Here is a 13,449-nt window from a genome sequence, read left to right as displayed (position 1 = left end):
CCTTTGATTCCTGTTAGGCTGCTGGCTGCTATGCCTACCATGGGTTCGTGGTCCTTCAGGGCCTCTATAAAGTTGGGAAGAGGGACATGTAAACAGTTACCTAATAAATGCTCTTTTTTAAATAATAGGCCTGCGTGTCATTTTTTATTGCTTTGTAAATAATACCATTCAAAATATCCACTTCTTCCTTTCCTCCCATTTCCCTCCTGCTCTCAGATTCACCCTCCCCCTTCCAGTTCTAAGAAGGGCAGGATACCCTGCCCTGTGGGAAGTCCAAGGCCCTCCCCCTTCCATCCAGGCTTAGGAAGGATTGCCAATGCATGCTCTTCTCAGTAATGTTAATTTATTGCTCCCTGCCTTCAAATGCTATAAGTCTTTAGGAAATTTCCAAAAGAACACTGTTTTCCAGTGTTCCTTTTTGCTTTTATGGTGTAACTAGTTTTATAGGATCTTACTTTATTATTCCAGAAGTTAGTTTCTCTTGGAACATTTTTTAATTTTTTCCAAGCTCATTTTCCCAAACTCACCTTAATTACAAAAAGTAAAGTTACAGAAAAGGGGTGGTATAATTATGATTGGTTTTTCCAGTGGTATCTGTTCATCTTCTATAGATAAGGGATTTTGAAGACTCATGTTTTCTGCAATAACACATGCATTTGATAAGATTTTGAAATGCTATCACTTTATGCATAAACTTGCTTGAAGAGTTAAAATAATATGCATTTGGAGGTATATTAGTATTGTTTATTGGATTGAATTTACAAGGATAAGTACTATCACTGAAAATTTTAGTTATTTATTAATAATAAGTTATTATTAACAATTAACATTATTACTAGAGTTGACTAGTTTATTGAGTTTAGCAAGGGTATAAATGATTATTACCATGCTCTCTATATAATGGTTCTATTCTGTTGCTGTTGATGGCAATGTCTAGGTGTTAGATTTGTCTTTCATCCTTCAGCTTCTCTGTTTCCCAGAAAGTCTATGCGCTTCTGACACGATCTTGTTCAAAATCCACTTCCTTACTGTGAACTCCTCCAAGGCCTTTGCTACTTCCAAGAGTTTGTTTTCCGAAGTTATCTTGAAAGATTTTTAAAAAAATCAATGGTCTTCCCTTTAATGATTCATATTAAATCTACATAGGAACATACTATGGTTTCTTATAAATAGGTTTTCTTTGTCTTCCTGCTTAAGCTAGCACATCTCTTCTAAATCTCCACCCACTCCATTTTCAGCTGGAGTTGCCAGTTCCAAGTGCTACACAGGTCAGCCCAATCTCCACCATCATGCGTTGCTCAAAGACAGGCACCACCTGTTATATTGGGTTTCTACAAATTACTTGCCAAAGGCAGTTGTCTCTATATTTTTCTTCTGTGAAGAAATGTTATCCAGTACTTGTTGAGAGTTCTTGGCACATATTTTTGCTTCCTTCAATTTGGAAACTGGGCAGTGTGAACAAGTGAGTGCATCAGATATAAATATCACTTTAGAGTTCACAGTACCCAATCTTGCATGAAGAGAAAGACAGCGGGAGAATCAGAAGTAGCAAAGTAATTCCAGAAATGCTTGGTGTGGCAGTATTTAAATCACCTTAGTTATTTTATGTGCATAAATGGTTCATTTGCCCAAGAAGTATTTGGCTCAGTGTGACTATAAATATCAGTAAATGTGTGACAAATATATTTGAACTTGGACATCAAAATATTTCTGTGACCTTAACCCCCAGTTTGTCTTTCTTATAAAATGAACTAAGTTCTATTATTCTAATTTAATTGAAAGAAAATTTGAAGCAAAATTCCAACAGTAATTTATAAATTCACACCTGAATTCTTCAGTCAAGCAGTCAAAGTTCTTTAACTGGCTTCTTTCACACAGTTCTGTCATCTTCCTGCCCCTAGACAATCCCTACTTTAGCTGACTTTGATCCCATGCCAGTCTGCCAGCATATTGCATCCTCCACTCAAAGCATTATAAAAATAGAAGTGTCATGGGGGCACTGGGAAGCAGAAGAGTTCTTGGTGGCAGGGGATGAGACAGTGTGGGGAAAGATGATGCCAAAGAACTGGGCATTGGTCAGAAGTGCATGCTTGGGATTTTTTAGTTTTGAGTCTCTATAAAATGGGACCAAAGGGCAAAGAAAATATAAAAGATTAACTTTGTATTGAACATTTTTATCCATGGTATTAAAATCCTTATCCTGATTATTGTGTGGAGGAAAAGCTGAAAATGCATTGCCAGATCAGTTGGTTATGTGTCTCTAGTTAAATTCGATGTGCTAATTGGACTCTTAGGCATTCAGATCTAAAGTATGTGTGTCCTGGAAACCAAGTAGAATAACAGTGTGTTGCTAAGCTGAAAAGAACAGCTCCATTTTTGCCATTTGGCATCTGATACCATATGTTGAATTACTCCTTTGCTTCCTGAACATTTAAAACACATCATAACATGCCTTTATACATTTATTTGGTTGGAAATTCCCTTATTGAGGCAACAGTAATGACATCATATTTCTTAACATTCTATTAAAATAGAAATACAGATTTTCATGTGTTGAGTTGAACAAAACATCATGGGGATATTTTATAAACTCCTCCCTAGTAACAGATGTTCTGTGAGATAAGAATAACCCTTTATATTTGCATTGCACATTTGAAATATACAATAACTGCAATGAATATTATCTAACTTGGTTCTTTTAACAACAGTGTGACTAGGTAATTACTATTTGCTTTCATTTACTCATGTAAAAACAAGACAGGGTTTAGTCTGACAGTGACACCCTTTGTGGAGCAACTGATGATACTAGCTAGATGTTTTAAATTCCAGTCTTAATCTCTTTTCTTCATTACAAGGGTTACAGGATGACAGGTGAAATGATGTTATACAGCCCTTACACCATTTCATTTGGTTTTCTGCTTCAGGTCATTTTTGTTCTTTCTTCAAATACTTTGTAGCATTTACCACCCTACTATGTGAATGAACATTGAGTTGCTTCAACAGGCTCCACCATCCTTTCTAATGACCACACCCTACAGCTGATATTTTGGAGTATACTTAAGCTTTGAATTCTGCATTTTAGTTTATGTTTAGTTGCATAGCTTTATTTTTATTTTAACTAAAAACATGTCCCATACTTTGAGAATACTTTGATGAAATTCTGGGGTAATCTTATACTTTTTAAGAAAAGATTTATTTAGTCAGGTGTGATTGTGCATACCCTAAATCTCAATACTCGAGAAGCAGAGGCAGGTGAATCTGTGAATTTGAGGCCAACCTGGTATATATTTAGAGTTCCAGGCTAGCCAGTGCAACATAGTGAGATAATGAGGACCTATATCAAAAAAGATAATAAAAAAATTTGTTTTTTAAAAATTATATGTATATGTATGCCTGTGTGGGGGTACATACATGGGGGTACAGTTTGCTGTGGAGGCCAGAAAAAGGTATTGAATACCCTGAAGATGGAGTTACAGTTGTTTCCCTAATGTGGTATAAGGAATTGAACTCAGGTCTTCTATAAGAGTAGTGAGCACACTTAACCACTGAGCTCTTTCCACCCCTAGAAACTATTTTTGACAGTTGGTTGCATTTCCGCCAGACATGAAGGAAGAAAACAATTTCTATATACCTTCAGCAAAACTTGTTATTTAATATATATATATATATTATACACACATATATACATATAATCTGTCTTTTTTCAATTGCATTGTAATAACAGATACTAAAATACGTAAGTCTGGGTAATTTATAACATGTGAAAATTACTTTCTCATCATTCAGAAGACTGTAAATTTCAAGATAAAGACAACACAGATTTAGTATCTTGTGAAGTCCCGTTCCTCACTTACAGTGATTCACAGGTTATATATGCTAGGTAAACTTCTTGTAGCCTCTTAGACTGCTTAGTCTTCTTGCAACTTGATGTGCCATATTTTGTTGATATCCATGGGAAGCTTGCCATTTCTTGAACAGAAATGGAGGAGTGTATTGGGGGTGGGGATGAGGTGGGGTCGGGGAAGAACTGGAAGGAGAGGAAGGAACGGAAACTGCTGCTGGGATGGAAAATAAATAAAAATAAATTAAATGGGTTCTAATACCATCCATAAAGGTTTGCCTTCATACCTCCTTCTTAGGAAGAGATTGGGGCCAATGCCTCTATGACCCAATCACCCCCTCAGTGTCCTCTCTCTTAATACTATTGCATTGGGACCCTGTATCATGGCTCATGCCTTTAATTCCAGCATTTGGATTACAGAGGAAGACAGATATCTGTTGGCTTGAGGTCAACCTGGTCTACACAGAGAGTTTCAGGACAGTCAGGGCCACATAGTCAAATTCTGTCTCAAAAAATATTGTTGCATATGGATAAGGTTTTCTTATATAATCTTAGGGGCACATAGACATTCAGGTCTTATGTAGGTGTGATGTGGCATTTGTAACGAAAGCAAAAATTGAGAAATGTTGATGAGAATACTGGAGAGAAAGTAAATCATATACAATGTTGGTTCTATACATTAGACTATGCACTTTTTAAATCATTATGGAGATTTCTCAAAATCCTAAGAACTAAACTATATGATCCCACTGCACCTTTCCTCGGTATGCTCCTATAAAAATCAATGGCTGGGGCTGGAGATGATTCACCAGTTAAGAGCACTTATTGCTCTTTCAGAGGACATGAGTTCAGCATTCACAACCATACATAATTCTGATTTCAGGGCATGCAGGGGCCTATTCTGGCATCTGCAGCCACCAGACATGCCTATACATACATTAGGTACACATATAAATGCAGCAAAACCACTGATACACATTAAAATAAAATAAACTAACAAAACTTCAACGAAGAATCAAGGTCAACACACAATAGAGATAGCTGTATACATACAGCCTATTCTGCTGCTTTTGGTTAACTGCCAGAGATAGAAGGTTAAGTCTCTATTGCTGAAGATACCATGCACTACAAACACAGGGCCCAGAGGCCCCTGAACTGGATCTGACATGCATACACCACCCCTGAGGACTAGAAGGCATCATACAAACTTCCAAAGTAGTCAGGTCCTATTCAGCTGTGACGCCTATGTACCACATCATCAACCATCATGTCACAATAACACTAAGGGTACAGTAGTGGCACACATACCTACTTAGGAACTGCTCAACAATAGAGGTACCATGCTTGGTACTGGAAACTTGCCAACTACTCAGTGTTAGTGCAATCACGATTATTAAAGGCAAATCTACAATCATTAATTTACTAAACCAACATAATCTGTAATAACAATCTATAAACATTTATCCTTGTTTTCACAGTTAAGTGTAGTCCTCAACACTCACCAAGGAAATTTTCTGGATGCAACAAATGAAGATATTTACCACAACCAACCAATCTACAGAGTTGTGGAACCAAGACCCAATGGAGCATTTACAAACACTCTTACACCTAAAGTTTATGGAATATTGTGGAAGAGGGTGGAAAGACTGTTAAAAAAAATAAAACAGAGAGTCTGGGAGTTTGGTGTGAGATTGTGTCTCCTGCTAATACCAGAATCTGTATCCATTAAGTCTCACCAATATGACTATGAACCCAATGAACCAATGAAACCAAACATTAGCTGAACAAGGATGACACCAATGAACATGATAAACTGGAAAAAGAAAAGTCATCCCAACTCAGAGAACTATAAGCATCCATGGAAAGCTGGGAACAGGAGAGGAAATCTACCTCAGGGAAGAGCACACAAACGAATTGTACAGCACCAAATCATCAGCTCTGAAAACCTACATACAGATAATATTGTATGTAGTCAACAGCTTATATTTAGTTATATATGTGCATAAAATATACATGTAATAACAAATATGCATGCAATAACAATTAGTGAAAAAATAGCCATGCATTTGAAGGAAGACAGGTATATGGGAGGATTTGGAGGAAGGGGAAGGGCACAGTGTCATAAATAAATTATAATCTTAAAAATTAGGAGATTAAACAACAAGTGAATAAACAAACAAAATGCCACAAAAGCAAAGAAATTGGTTTCATCATGGCATCTTCATGCATATTTGTCATTATACTTTGTTCTCATGCATTCTCCTCCCCCAAATTCTTCCTCTATACTGTTGTGCCCTGTAGATTATTTCTTTTCTTCCCCCAGTTAGTTCGTATTCTGATTTACTAGTATATATAACCTGCTATTCTATTTATTACCACTACTCATGATCCTCTATCTAGTTTCATGACTTACAAACTTGCAGAGACAAACTTAAGTACACATATGATTTTTTAATTTTTATTTACTTTTTTACATTTCGTTTTACATTCCAATCACCATTCTCCCTTCCATCCCTCCTCCCATCACTGTTCACATCCCCCCCCCATCAGCTCACCCCCATCTACTCCTCCCAACAGGTAAGGGCTCCCATGAGTAGTCAACAAAGTCTGGCACATTAAGTAGGGATAGGACCTAGCCCCTCCCCCTGCATTAAGGCTGAGCATGGCATCCCATCCTAGGAAATACACCCTTCTGAGAGGCCCTGGTAGTAGGACCAGGATCTATCCCTGTTGTATGAGTTAGCTTTTTGGAGCACATATGATTTTAAAAGATTGTGTGTATGTGTTTATGAGTTCAGATATCTATGGAGGTCAGAGGCATTGGATTCCCCTGGATCTGAATTTACAGGCAATTGTAAACCACCTGAAATGGGTGCTGAGACCCAACTTGGGTCCTCTTCAAGAGCAGTATATACTCTTAACCACTGCATCATCTCTCCAGCTTTCACATATATGATTTTCAATGTAGGTTCCACATAGAAAAAGCATGATATCTGTCTTTCTGAGTCCAGCTTTTATCATGTATTGTAATCATTTCCAATTTTATCTATTTTCCTTTAATTGTTATGCTTTCATTTTTCTTTTTTGGTGCATAAAATCCCATTCTGCAACCCATGTTTATTGCAGTACTTTTCAGAAGAGCTAAAATATGCTGCCACCATAGATGCCCATCAGTGAAGACTAGGGAAAGTGTAGTATATAAATACAATGAAGTTTCATTCAGCCATGAAGAAGAATAAGATTGTGTTATTTTCAGGAATATGAATACAACGGGCAGTCATCATAGTGAGTAAAATAATCCAAACTCAGAAAAATAAATTCTCCACATAATTTTCTCACATGTGGAATCAAGATGTAAATAAATACTTAAAAGCAGGGGTGGTTATTAGGGAAGAAGACTAGAGGGAAGGCCTAAAGAAGACAATAGGATGAATATGATCAAGGTATATTATATCCATGTATAAAACTTCTCCCAAGTAATTATTTTATATAATTAATATATAATGTTAAAATTAGTTCTACAAAGTACTGGTGATGTAAAGTTATTTAGTCATTGTGGAAATATTTTTGTGGTTCCTTAAAACAAACAAACAAACAACAAACAAAAAACCAACAACCGCATAATTAGCATACCCTAAACAAGTGAAAACTGGAACTCAAACATACTCTTTCTTAGTAACATTTTATAACAGTATATGTCAGTCAAAAGATTGAAACAATTTGCATAATCCATAAAAAAGAGTAAAATTCCAATGTGTTAAAACAAATAAATACCATATATAATGTGTGTGATGTGGGTAAGTTTGATCACTACATGGGGGTGGAGCCTGGGTATTGAACTCAGCTTGTCAGGTTTGGTGTCAAGTACAGTCTCACTTATCTCATTAATGGGTCTTAAAAATATTATGCTACTTCAAATAAATCAAATTAAAATATTATGATTTTATGTATATGAAATAACCAGAAAAGACAGATTTGTATATTTGAAGTATATTATAGGTGATCAGAGGAAAATAATGAGAATGAGAGTTGCTTAGTGAATATGATTTCTATTGGGAGAGATGAAAAATTTTAGAAATAGTGTGTGGTTACACATAATGAGAACATAAATAATGTTGCTAGTAGACTTTTTCCAGATATCAGTTTATTGTCTCTTTACCACACTACCTATATTCTCTTTGTCAAAGAAGTTTACCCCAATTTGCAATCCTACAAACTGGAAGCCTGAAGGACTTGCTGTTAATTTTTCTTTTATAATTCTCTGCTTATCTCAGTTCTACCATCTGTCTCAAACTATCTCTCAAAACTATTTGCTTCCATCTAATCCCCAGTTACCTACTTTCCTCATAAAGACTCATTCTTACTCAGTCTCCTATACATGATTGTTTTTTTTTTTTTGGTGCCAATTTAAATATTTTTATTAGACATTCCATTTCCACCTGTTTTATTATAGACATTGCATTTTCCACTTAGGATACAGTGCTTATAAAGTGCAATGCTTATTTCACTGTCTGTGCACACGTTCTATGTTCAAGTATTGAGAATACCCCGTAAATTTATTGTAGCAGTTTGAATTTGAAACTGCCATGTAACTTGCTAAATTTGGGTCCTTCAAATGTTTCCTGTGGAACAATGCTATACCTCTACTTGGATTGACTTAATCCACCTCTTCAATGGTGGGCCCTGAAGAAGCACCACCAGATGGAGGAGCTCCTCCACCAGGGAAGCCGCCAGGCATTCCTCCAGGCATCCCACCAGCAGTCTGGTACAGCTTGGTAATGATAGGGTTGCAGACTTTCTCCAGTTCCTTCTGCTGGTGTTCAAATTCTTCCTTCTCTGCAGTCTGGTTCTTATCCAGTCAACTGATGATCTCGTTGCACTTGTCTAGGATCTTCTGTTTGTCCTCATCATTGATCTTTCCTTGAAGTTTCTCATCTTCAACTGTTGCCTTCATGTTGAAAGCGTAAGACTCCAGGGAGTTCTTGGAGGAAACCTTATCTCTCTGCTTTTCATCTTCAGCTTTGTATTTCTCAGCTTCCTGGACCATGCACTCAATATCCTCCTTGCTCAAGCGGCCCTTGTCATTGGTGATGGTGATCTTGTTCTCCTTGCCTGTGCTCTTATCTACAGAAGAAACATTGAGGATGCCATTGGCATCGATGTCAAAAGTGACTTCAATCTGGGGAACACCACGGGGTGCTGGAGGGATGCCTGTAAGTTCAAACTTTCCAAGCAGGTTGTTATCCTTGGTGATGGCTCGTTCACCTTCATACACCTGAATGAGCACACCCGGCTGATTATCAGAGTAGGTGGTAAAAGTCTGAGTCTGCTTGGTAGGGATGGTGGTATTGCGCTTGATGAGAACAGTCATGACTCCACCAGCAGTTTCAATACCAAGGGAAAGAGGAGTGACATCCAAGAGCAGCAAATCTTGAACATTCTCAGACTTGTCTCCAGATAGAATAGCTGCCTGGACAGCTGCACCATAAGCAACAGCTTCATCAGGGTTAATGCTCTTCTTCAGCTCTTTTCCATTGAAGAAGTCCTGCAGAAGCTTCTGAATTTGGGGGATTCTGGTAGAACCACCCACCAGGACAATATCATGGATCTGAGACTTGTCTAGTTTGGCATCTCGAAGAGCCTTTTCTACAGGGTCCAGAGTGCCCCGGAACAGGTCAGCATTTAATTCTTCAAATCGAGCACGGGTAATGGAAGTATAGAAGTCGATTCCCTCATAGAGAGAATCAATCTCAATACTGGCCTGGGTGCTGGAGGAGAGGGCGCGCTTCGCCGGTTCACAGGCAGTACGCAGACGCCTGACAGCTCTCTTGTTCTCACTGATGTCCTTCTTGTGCTTTCGTTTAAACTCAGCAATGAAATGGTTGACCATCCTGTTGTCAAAGTCTTCTCCACCCAAGTGGGTGTCTCCAGCTGTTGATTTGACTTCAAAAATTCCATCCTCAGTTGTGAGGATGGACACATCAAAAGTACCACCTCCCAAGTCAAAGATCAGCACATTCCTTTCAGCTCCAACCTTCTTATCTAGCCCATAGGCAATAGCAGCATCAGTCGGCTCATTGATAATTCGAAGGACATTGAGGCCAGCAATAGTTCCAGCATCTTTTGTTGCCTGCCGCTGGGAATCATTGAAGTAGGCTGGCACTGTGACCACAGCATTGGTAACCGTCTTCCCCAGATAAGCTTCTGCAATCTCCTTCATCTTAGTCAGAACCATAGAGGACACGTCCTCTGGGAAGAAGCTTTTTGTCTCTCCTTTGTACTCTACTTGGACCTTGGGCCTGCCTGCATCGTTCACCACCATGAAGGGCCAGTGCTTCATGTCAGACTGTACAACAGCATCATCAAACCTAAGTCCGATCAGACGTTTGGCATCAAAAACTGTGTTGGTGGGGTTCATCGCAACCTGATTCTTCGCAGCATCCCCAATCAATCGTTCCGTGTCAGTAAAAGCCACATAGCTTGGTGTGGTTCGGTTACCCTGGTCATTGGCAATAATCTCCACCTTCCCGTGCTGGAAGACGCCCACACACGAGTAGGTGGTGCCAAGATCAATACCGACTGCAGGTCCCTTAGACATGGTTGCTCGCCTGTAGGCCCGGCTGTGCTGGCGAGGACACCGCACCGATTTTCCCCAAAGCTGGAGCCGCGTTCAATGAGACCCTGATTGTTTTTTTTTAACCTCTCTTCTCTTCTTGGAATAGCTGAAGATATGCATGGAATTCTTAGTAGTAAGTTACCACTGTCTGCAGAGTAGATTCTAAAGGTCTTAGTTTGTAGTTCAGCTAGATCCTTCATGTTCTGCTTTCTCTGTACTGTCTAGCCACATGCTTCCAATCAACCTCATGCTTAGTTCTAAACATAACAAAACAGTTGCAAAGTGTTTACTGTCTGCCTCTTCACTAAGGCTCCATGAGGGATTATCTTACTGATTTATTTATCCTCCAAACTTAGCACAGTAAATTGCATGTAAAAGGGGCTTTTAAGTGTTTGTCAAGTGCATGAATTTAGAGTGTTTGCTTACATCACTATAATAATTTTTAATTTAAACGTTTAGGATGTCACCTATTAGCTACCACCTTACTCAGAAATATTAAAATGGTCTATATTCATAATGAAAATAAAGGCTCCACATGAACTCTTTATTTCTATTAACAAATAATAAATTTCAAGTAGTATAATCTAGTGTTTGTCTATTCTTAAATTTAATACACACAGAAAGAAGATCTCTGTTGAAATGATACAAACCAAAAGGACTTTACTTGTCTTGCTGCTTATGAATTGAGGAACACTGAACAAGTTAGCTCACCACTTTGGTTCAATTTACTTTTTAAAATGATGAGTTGTGGTGTTACATCTACTCCACATGAATGGCTCTATGAAGGATTAAATGAGACCATGCATGCAAATTTTCCTTGGAATGTTAGATTATTATAGCCAGTTTGAAATCCTTTGGGGGATAGAGTGTTGGTATAAATTCATTACATAAAATAAGGAATTATTTTGATACTGATATTGTTGGTAAAAATTTATGACCATAAGTTTTCAGATTTATCAGACTTAATTTTCTGTGAAAATTGGCCAATGAATAACATTTGTGAGTGTAGTAACTGTACTCTTGGTCTAAATTATGCTGGAGTTTCAATGCTGCAATAAGTAGAAAGTAGAACTACATATAGTTATCATGACCAAATTAATAGAAAAAATCTGAGTTATTATTATGAGGATAAAATGATATAGTACATAGAAATTATTTCTTACTACCTCTCATTAAATTTTATTTCAGTTTAATTTTAATTAAACAGATAAATATTAAATATTAGATATTTTTAGCTAGGCCCAAAAGTTTCTAGATGTTAAAGAAAACAAGGGCAATTAAAATCATGTCTCTGATGATTGAGGATGTTGAAGATTTTCCAAAACTGTTTCTCAGATATTTGTATCTCATCTTTTGAGAACTTCTTCTTTAGTTCCATGCCCCATTTTTAAATTATTTTTTAGTTCCTTGTATATTTTAGAACAGTGATTCCCAACCTTTCTAATGCCATGACACTTTACTGTAGCTCTGGATACCTGGATATTTGTAAGTGGGCATAACTACATGCTGATGTACCTGGCTGGAGACAGATAGTGTCTCAGTTCCTAAGACCATAAGAAAACATGTGTAACTGGTGGTTTCTCTCCTGCCTGCCAGTTCCTGAATAACTACTCTGAATCTTAATATTATATATGTTTGACCAATGGCTCAGATATATTACTAGCTAGATCTTACATTTACATCAACTTATTTCTATTAATCTGTGTATCACCAGGTGGCATATGGCTTACTGGTGGTGCTCTGGAATGTTGTCCCTTGGGCAGCTGGATGGTGCCTCCCTGACTCTGCCTTTTTTCCCTTTTATCTTTGCTTGGATTTCCCACCTGGGTCTGTTCTGCCTGGCTATTGTCCAAGTCAGCTTCTTTATTAACCAATGGTAATAAAACACATTCACAGCATACCGAGGGATACCCACATCAAATATGTGTTTTCCAAAGGTCTTAGGTGACCTTTAGAGGTCATAACCAAGAGACTGAGGACCAATGTTATAGATACTAACCCTCTTGTCACAGCTATAGTTGGTTGAAACATTTTCCTATTTTGTAGGCTGATTTTTCACTTAAATTGTGGTATCGTTTGCTGTAGGGAAACTTTCGTTTCATGAAGTATCATTTATTATTTATTGATCTTGATGCCTGAACTATCAGAAGCCTGTTCAGAAAGTCCGTTTCCTTGCCAATAACTCAGATGTACTCTTTATATTTTCTTCTATTAGACATGCCCTTTGGAATGGTGGCATGAACCTCATAGGAGTAACCAATCACTTTCTGATTGTATATGAGTTCCACTCCACAAGATGATACCCATACCTAGTACCATTACTATGTCAAGACTCTGTGGTTAGATAGGTTATAGGCCCTAGGAAAGAAACTTCTACTATTATTTTGCTAAATGAACACAGTATTAAAATAACTTACAATTATACCCATAGATCGGTGCATCTATCAACCCTCACCTAAGAAACTTCTATTTGCAGTTACTAGCTGGTGATGAGCACAGAGAACCATAACTGGATAAGATGCAAAGAATAAGAGAATGAAGAATACTCAGCCCTAATTGGAGCAGATATACCACATTTCTTTCCCCTTTGTCCTAGCAGACATTGTTGAAGAGGGGGCAGGGAGGAATGTAAGAGACAGTGGTAGATGACTATAAGGAAATCATATCTTCTATTCGTAAGAGGGCAGCTAAATATATGAACCCATAATGGTTGAAATAACATGCAAGCCCATGCCAGACCAAATGCCAGCAGAGAGTTGGGCACAAAATTCTACTTTGAGCCAGGAGCTATTGGCAACTATTACATCCTGAGAAAAGAAGAGGAAGAGTGTATCACCTGCTCTGTCAACATGGCCACACATCCAAGGATATTTGAGCAGCAAAATTTGGACTTGAGTTTAAAAAGAAAGGAGTCATAAAAAGAAAGGAAGATGAATATAACATTCTCAAAGAGTTAATACATTTTTAAAGAAAATAACCTGAAATATATGAG

General features: G+C 37.7%; 1 pseudogene; it reads right to left on the bottom strand.

The window, feature by feature from the left end:
* Positions 1-8,268: 8,268 nt before the first annotated feature.
* LOC142840956 (heat shock cognate 71 kDa protein pseudogene) lies at positions 8,269-10,505 on the bottom strand (annotated as a pseudogene).
* Between the last annotated feature and the right edge of the window lie 2,944 nt (positions 10,506-13,449).

The sequence above is a fragment of the Microtus pennsylvanicus genome, chromosome X, assembly GCF_037038515.1.
Source record: "Microtus pennsylvanicus isolate mMicPen1 chromosome X, mMicPen1.hap1, whole genome shotgun sequence".
NCBI classification, from domain to species: Eukaryota; Metazoa; Chordata; class Mammalia; order Rodentia; family Cricetidae; genus Microtus; species Microtus pennsylvanicus.
The sequence above is the reverse complement of the archived record's forward strand: the minus strand, read 5'-3'. Positions and strand labels throughout refer to the sequence as shown.